At 39.0% G+C, this 8,477-nt stretch overlaps 1 long non-coding RNA gene across 1 annotated transcript; it reads left to right on the top strand.

Annotated features, from left to right (window-relative positions):
* The first annotated feature begins 2,643 nt into the window (after nucleotides 1–2,643).
* On the top strand, nucleotides 2,644–7,747 carry LOC125484684. Its single transcript, XR_007263511.1, has 3 exons — nucleotides 2,644–2,749; nucleotides 2,867–2,914; nucleotides 7,590–7,747. It is a non-coding gene; the product is annotated as an uncharacterized LOC125484684 (long non-coding RNA).
* The last annotated feature ends 730 nt before the right edge of the window (nucleotides 7,748–8,477 follow it).

Genomic DNA, 8,477 nt, shown 5'->3' with positions numbered 1-8,477 from the left:
TATAGCAGGCAACCTTTTTTCTCTACTCCAAGCAGTTGACTGACTCACAGTCAAAGATAGCAAATTTCTTTGACTGCCTCCATCCAACTAACTAAATGGAGTGTGTTCATTAACTGCTGAAGTATTTTGGGTGACCTGTTGAAAACCTTGCAACAAGCCAAACCCTCCTTCCCATTATTAAACATGGCTAATGTTTTAAAGCTGTAAAGTACAGCAATTCCTTGGAACGCTTTTCCCTGTATGTTACAAACAGATTGCTGGCTTCTACAGAAATCAAATTGACATGACGTTTTAAAAAAAAAACACTCTCATGATAGGATGGAATCACCTTTTGATTCTTCTAAATTCCAATGAAATGCGCAATTAACTTGTGCTTCTGTTCCAGAATGCAATCCAGTGAACCTTTGGTGTAATGCCTCCTATGCAAGTATATCCTTCCTTGGATATTGAAATCAAAACTGTACACTGCATTGTCGATGTGTTATCAGCAAAAACTTGCACAATCATAGTCAAGTTTATTGGCTTTAGTTTTCTAATCTGGTTGGAAAAAGGACACGTGCCCTTCCACTTACTGTGTTGACTTGCAGAAACACTTAGGACACTAAAACAGAACTGAGGTTTCTTCAGGCCAGCAATGGTGACTAAGTTGTTACAGCTGCAACAACACCACCAACCATTACTGTTTTTTTTTGTGGTGAATGAGAGCAGTGACAAATGTCATTTGTGCAGAAATGGATGTTATGTTGGTAGGATGTAGGGGGCATGTTAGTAGCTTGAGTTAACTGACATTATCCTTGTACAGCGTTCAGGTATCAATTCATTTATTATGGAACTTTCATTGTATGAGAAATGTCTGTACAGGGACTCTACAACTTGTTCAGGAATGAGATTTTCAAGAACCTGGAGAGCTCAATAATGGAAATGGTTGTTGAAAACTTGTGATAACTTACATGGGAAGTAAGGGTTTAAATATTAATGACAATCATTGGAGATGGATTGTATAAAAGGGTGAAATATTTGACTTAGAGGAGAAATAGCGCCAATATGTCATAGAGTCAGAGGTGTACAGCACGGAAACAGACCCTTTGGTCCAACTTGTCCATGCTGACCAGATAATCCTAAACTAATTTAGTGCCATTTGTCAGCATGTGGACCATATCCCTCTTAAACCCTTCCTATCATAAACCCATCCAGATGCCTTTTACATGTTGTAATTGTACCAGCCTCCGTCACCACCTCTGGCAGCACATTCATACGTGCACCACCCTCTGTGTGATAAAGTTGCTCCTTAGGTCCTTTTTTCTTTTTTAAAAATTTTCCCCTCGCCATGAAGCTATGCCATTTTAATTTTGGACTCCCCTAGCCTGGATAAAGATCTCGGGTACGATTTTACAGACCTCTATAACGTCACCCCTCAATCTCCGACGCTCCAGGGAAAATAGCTCCGGCCTATTCAGTCTCTGTCTATAACTCAAACCCTCCAAAATCCTTGTAAATCTTTTCTGCATCCTTTCAAGTTTAACAACACCTTTTGTGTAGCAGGGAGATCACAATTGAATGTAGATTTCCAAAATGGCCTACCCAATGTCTTGTACAGCCACAACAGGACCTCCCAACTCCTATACTCAATGCACTGACCAATAAAGGTTTCACTACCCTGTTTACGTGGACTCCAGTTTTGAGGAAGGAATTTGAATAATTATCCCAGTGATGGGACAGGAGGTGGTAACATCTTAGTATTCCGTTGCAATGTATTTGGTGAGTGTTGTAGGTGAATCATTCTTCAGGTACTGAAATGGTAGGAAGAAGTGTTGTTCTTGATTGTCTTAGATTAATGCAATTTCATAATAACATAGCCTTTAATTTTGCCACCCATGACTCCAACAAATTGCATCTAATTCACACAATGAGGTTCTTGCCCAACTCCCAGCATTGCAGAGAAATAAAATGTGCACCAAAACGCAGCATTCTTATATACATTCCTATTTTTTTACCTTTGGCTGTTTCCTGCCTCAATTAAGGATGGAAAATCTTTTAAAACCTATCTACAGCTTTCCACCTACATATTGACAATCTTGTATATGAGATAAGAAACATTAAATGAAATTCTTTTTGTACACTTTCATGTCTATTTTGGTGCTTTGTTAACGTTGTGATTGTATTCTGTACTTGACATTTGGGAGCGTTCCTGAAGATTTACTTGACTTTGAATGGGGATGTGTGTTTTGAATAATGTGGTTTCACTTAATACAGTGATTTTAGGATTGTAACTGCCATGTTAATCGAGGACTATCTACATAATGGTTAGGAAATATTACCCAATTATAATCAAAATAAATGGAAGCTGAACTTTCCTTTGAGAAGTAATTGACTTCTGAAACCAGCAACTCTCTCGTCTCACTGGATAGGTGAATTTAAATGGTTGAACAGCCTTACTCATCAATAATCATCTTTCCATTCTCAAAAAATGGTTATTTCTACAAATGACATGTTAAATGCAGATGGGCAAATGAATGGTCATTTTAAAATGTCATTCAATGGGACTTGAAATGATAAAAAAAATCCTAGACTTTTAGAACTTCATGCAGTTTATTGAATGGTAGACTTTACACTTTTATTTTAATCCTTGTTATGCTCTCTTTTAGACACATCATGCAGTTCCTGAAATAGCTAAGTTGCGCACTGTTCCTCAACTAGACACATTGAGGGCTGTCATAACCTGCCATCAGCCAGAACCAGACCTGTATAGGTGAGCTGAAAGAAAATGATTGTACGACATGGTCTGTGTGAACCTATTCTGTAGCAAGTTTAAGCTTTATTTTCTTTGTATTTGCTCTGTTTCAATATTTCATAACTTTCTTTACAGGTTTGTTGGCCAAATTAGAATCCAACAAAATTCAAACAACATAGTGAGGTATGAGAACTTGCACTACCTGTTTTGCTATAAAATTATAAAGAATTCCTGTCATAATTAAAAATATTTATATAAATTATTCACAATTTTTGAGGAGAGCCAGTTATAAAATACCAATAAACAGTAAGGACTGCAGATGCTGGAAGCCAGAGTCAATAAACATGGAGCTGGACAAACACAGCAGGTCAGGCAGCATCAGAGGAGCAGGAAAGTCAGCGTTTCAGGCTGAAACACTTCGTCAGGACTGGGGACGGGGAGGGGAGGGGAGGGAAGCCCAGAAATAAATAGAGGGATTTGGGTGGACAGGGGAAGGGTAGGTAGGATAGTGATAGGTGGATGCAGATAAGGGATTACAGTGATTAGTCAGTGGAAAGGGTGGAGCGGGTAGGTGAGTTGGAAGATGGACAGGTCAGAGGGGTGGGAGATGAGATAAGGCTGGGGATGGAGGGATTTTGAAGCTGGAGAAGTCAACATTCAGGCCGTTGAGTGTAAGCTCCAGTTGTTCTTACAGTATATGTTTGGCCTCATTTTGACACTGGAGGAAGCCAAATACCAGTTATAGTTTTCCAGGATGAAAGCCATTTTAACATGTGGTCTTAATTTGTAACCATGTTTATACCTGTACATAGTTTAAGAATAAGCAGCTCATTTTGGGAATGGTGACCATAATTCTATAAGTTGTAAGTTCTTTGTCCATAAAGATAAAAGTAAGTGCTGAATTGGAAGAAGGCTAATTACCACAATGTTAGGGAGGAGCTGGGGACGTCAACTAGGGGCAGCTGTTCGAGGGTAAATCTACATCTGACATGTTGGAATCTTTTTAAAGGCCAGTTGATTAGGGTTCAAGGCTAGCATTTTCCTGTGAAAATAGAGAATTGAGACCTTAGTCAAAAAGCAAAAGGAGGCATACATAAGGTTTAGGAAACTGAAGACAGAAAGAGCCCCCAGAAAATGCAGAAAGCAGGAAAGAATTCAAAACAAGGAATTAGATGGGCTAAAAGTGGCCGTTAAATGTCTTTGGCAAACATGATTAAGGAAAATTCCAAGGCATTATATACATATGTAAGGAGAAGGAGAAAGAGAATAGCTAGGGAAAGAATAGATCCACTCAAATGACAAAGGAGGGAATTTATGCCTGGAGCCGGAGGAAGTGGATGAGGTCTTTAATGAATAATTTTAGATTGGCATTCAGAAAGGAGGAGGACATGGTGGGTGGTGAGTCTTGGGAGGGGTATATTGATATCCAGGGGATGTGAATATAAAAGAAGTGGTGGTGTTGGGTGTTTTGAAAAGCATGAAGGTAGACAAGTCTCCTGACCTGATGGGATCTATCCCAGAATGCTGAGGGAGGCAGGTGAGGAAATTGTTGGGGCCTTGAATCCACCTCCACTACCACTTGTGGCATGCATTCCGGGCACTTGCCACTCTGTGTATACGTATAAAAAAAACTTAGCCCTTTTTTTTAACCTTATACCTATATCTCCTGGTTATTGACATTTCTACCCTTTGAGGGGGGGAAGACTGACTATCCATTCTATCCAGGTCTCTCGTAATTTTGTAAACTTCTATCAGGTCACTCCTTATCCTTCAGCATTCAAGTGAAGACAAGCCAAGTTTGTCCAGTCTCTTCTCATAGCTAATGCTGTCCAAACCGGGCAACATCCTGGTAAACCGTTTCTCTCCAAAGCCTCTACATCGTTTTAATGTTGTGACCTGAACTGTAAACAATATTCCAAATGTGGCCTAACTAAAGTTATATGCAGCTGCAACATGACTTGCCAATTTTTATACTCTATGCCCTGACTGAGGGCAAGCATGCTATATGCTGCCTTGACCAGCTTATTCATTTGTGTTACCACTTTCAGGGATCTGTTGACCTGTATGCCTAGATCCCTCCATATGTTGATGGTACTGAGCATTTTGCCATTTACTGTATACTTCCCTTCTGCATTAGATCTCCCAAAATGCATCACCTCTCATTTATCCAGATTAAACTCTGGTATTTCTCCACTCAAGTCGCCATCTGTGTCTTGCTGCATCCCTCTGGCAATTCGCCTCGCTCTCTGCAGCTCCCCTAAACTTTGTGTTATCTGCAAACATACAATCAGGTCACATATGTTCTACTCCAAATCATATATAAAGCAAACAGTGGGCGTCTCAAAAGTGATCCTTGTGGGACATCCCTAGTCACAGATCTCCAGTCAGAAAAAACACCCTTCCATTGCTACTCTGTCTTCTATGACTAAGTCAGTTATGTATCCATCTTGGCAACACACTGTGAATCTGATGTGACTTCACCTTTTGTCTCAGCCTTGTCAAAGGCCATGCTAAAGTCCATATAGATATATACCACTTGTCATCATCAATCATCTTTGTCATTTCCTCAAAAAAACTCAATCAAGTTTGTGAGACACGACCTTCCCTGCACAAAGCCATGCTTCCTATCACAAATGAATCCATATTTGTCCAAATGAGTAAATCCTATCCCTAAGAATTATCTCCAATAATTTCCGTACTGTTGGCATAAGGGACTGTTCTATAATTTCCCAACTATTCTTGTTGCCCTTGTCAACCAAAGGAGCAACGATGGCTATTCACCAGTCCTCTGGGACCTCTGTTGTGACTAAAGAGGATGCAAAGATTTCATTCAAGGCCCTAGCAATTTCCTCATCTGCCTCCCTCAGCATTCCAGGATAGATCCCGTCAGGTCCTGGGACTTGTCTACCTTAATGCTTTTCAAAATACCCAACACCTAATCTTTTTTACTATATTGATATTCCCCAGAATATCAACATACTTTTCCCAAGACTGACTATTTACCATGTCCTTCTCCTTTGTGAATACCAATGCAAAGTATTAGTTAAAGACATCATCAAATACTTTATCTGCCTGCACGCATAAATTCTGTCCTTTTGTTCTTGAGTGGACCTGCCCTTTCACTAGCTACCCTTTTGCTCCTTACATATGTATAAAATTCCTTGGGATTTTCCTTAATCCAGTTTGCCAAGGACATTTCATGACCCCATTTACCCTTCCAAATTCCTTGTTCGAGCTCTTTCCTGCTATCTTTGTATTCTTTGAGGGCTTTGTGTCTTCAGTTTTGTAAATCTTACATATGCCACCTTTTTTCATTTCATGCTCATCGTTCCTATAAAATAGCTGCAGTTGGAAAGTACACGTCTATGAACATCAATAATAACTTGGGCATTTATAAAGATCTTAAATGGAGCAAAGCTCCCTGAAAGGATAGTGGAAGCTACTCCAATAGCAACTTTCATAAATGAATGGAATAATTTTTTGGAAAGCAAGTCTGTTGAGAAAAATGCTGGGAAGTGGGACTAATTGAATTACCCTTTCAAAGAGCAGACACAACGGCCTCCTTCTGTCATCCAAGTCCTTTAACAGTCATAATCAGATAAAGAAGGGGTACTGAACCAGAGAGGTGGAAGAGCAAATTTGGTTGAGGGGCAGAGGGCTTAAGAATGGAATTGAAGAATATGCTTGGATGACTGAGGCATGCTGGTCAATGATAAGGTGAAGGAGTGGGGATGGAAATGCAGGAGTCCTGAATTTCAGAAACTTGAGTCTAGGTCATGAATGTAAATTTTAAGGATGTTACAGAAATATGGGAAGGTGAAGTGTTTGAAGGTGACTGGTAGTGGAAAAACAAATGCTGAGGGGTTATCTTTGCTGTCCCATCTGTTCAGCATTTAGTCTTCTGTTTACTTCAGTGTTTGTGCATTCGAAAATTTCTTACACCTCACAACCTACAGCAGTGGTTGAGGTTTTACAGCACATTGTGATGGCCAACAATGCATAATGCACACTATGCTGAAGTTTATCGCATTTAGATTTGGAGGTATGGGATTGAGGGTAGTGAAAATGAGGACCGAAGCTGCAGGATTGACTGCAATGAGAATGGGTTGAGGGTTTTACTAGCGAGTGTTTCTGAAAAGGCATTAGATTTAGTACCACACAACAGCTTTATGAGAAAAGCTATAGCTTATTTTTTAAATGGACAGTCACAGTGTGGATACAAAATTGACTGAATGAAAAGAGCAAAGTAAATAGGGAAAAAAGTCACAGCTAACCTACATGCTGCTAGCAGAAGTTGTTCTTATTTACCTTCCAATAGCATGTGGACTATCTACGTTTGAGTGTGGTTATCTCCTTATACAGATGAGAATGTGGATTTCTCCTTTATATTAATTCATGGGATGTGGGTGTCACTGCCTGGACCAGTGTCTATTGCCCATCTCTAATTGCTATTGAGATGGTGGTGAGTTGCCTTCTTGAACCATTGCATCCCATTTGTTGTAGGTAGGCTCACAATGTTGTTAGTGATTGAGTTCCTGAACTGCAAGGAATTTTCCCAACTATTGCCAAATATCCTAGCCAGACTACCAAAGTTGCAACTTCAGAACATGTTTGCCTTTTGTTAATTGTGCCTTTCTGGTAGAAACCAGGTGTATTTGCAATAAGGGAACCAGGTTGTCTTTCAGAACTGCTTCCATTGGAACACCAGAAATTACTTGCTTTAGTACTACAATGTCAAATGTTTAAGATTTTTGAACAAGTAAAAACTACCGAATTTGTAGCCTTGTTGACAGACTGTAGATTTAGATAGAAATGTTGCTGAAAAGAAATGTGACGTTTTTGTGTCATCTGTTTTCAGACCTCTGGGACCAGAAAATCTTCTACTTAGAGGAGCAAGTTTGAAAAATACAAATGAAGTTTACGGTACAAAGATTTGTTTCTGCCAATTTGTATCCACTCAACTGAATAAAATTTCTTTTGCCTACTGTCTTCGTGAATTTTGCAGTAAAAGAAACTCGCAAGCAAGTTCAAATTTTAGTCAAAATTAAAAATGTTAATTAAAAGTTAAGATATTCTTGTATATTTAACTGAAAATTATTGCAAGTTTGCTCTTGTGAATATTTTTACGTACACTGCACCATTGAGATATTAATACATTCAATGAGTTGAGCACCATTTTGCTTAAATTCAACTAAGCAATTTAATCGAGTAAAGATTCACAACCTTTTTAATGTCTCCAATTTTCATGTACAAATTTTTAATGTAATATCTATGAAAGCAGTGAAAGGGTTTATCAAGAAGCATTTTTCTTGGTGTTCTGCATTATGCAGTTTTGTTTCTTTAATTTTTACATTCTTCTATTGTCGCCAGCAGTTGTGTGCCTTCCACTTTTATTATCATCCAGTTGAAGGGAAACTTTCAGTTAAAATTCATTGAGACAGGAGTAGGTTGTTCAGCTATTTAATCCTGCTCCACCAATCAATATGATCATGGCTGATCACTACTTCAATGCCTTTTATCCCCCATGCACTCACTATGTCCTTCGCATTATTCGAAATCTGTCAATCTCTACTTTAAAAATACTTAACAGCTAAGCTCCCAAACCCTCTGTTATATTGAATTCCAAAGATTCATAACCCTCGGACCTTCTCTTGGGAAATAAGACGGAAAGTGACTGAAATGTTAGTAGGGGAGCACTTTCGGGTTAGTTAGTTTTAAAATAGTTATTGAAAAGGATATGTCTTGT

Source organism: Rhincodon typus, chromosome 13 (assembly GCF_021869965.1).
Source record: "Rhincodon typus isolate 14 chromosome 13, sRhiTyp1.1, whole genome shotgun sequence".
Taxonomy (NCBI): Eukaryota; Metazoa; Chordata; class Chondrichthyes; order Orectolobiformes; family Rhincodontidae; genus Rhincodon; species Rhincodon typus.
This window is presented reverse-complemented; position numbering and strand designations above follow the sequence as displayed.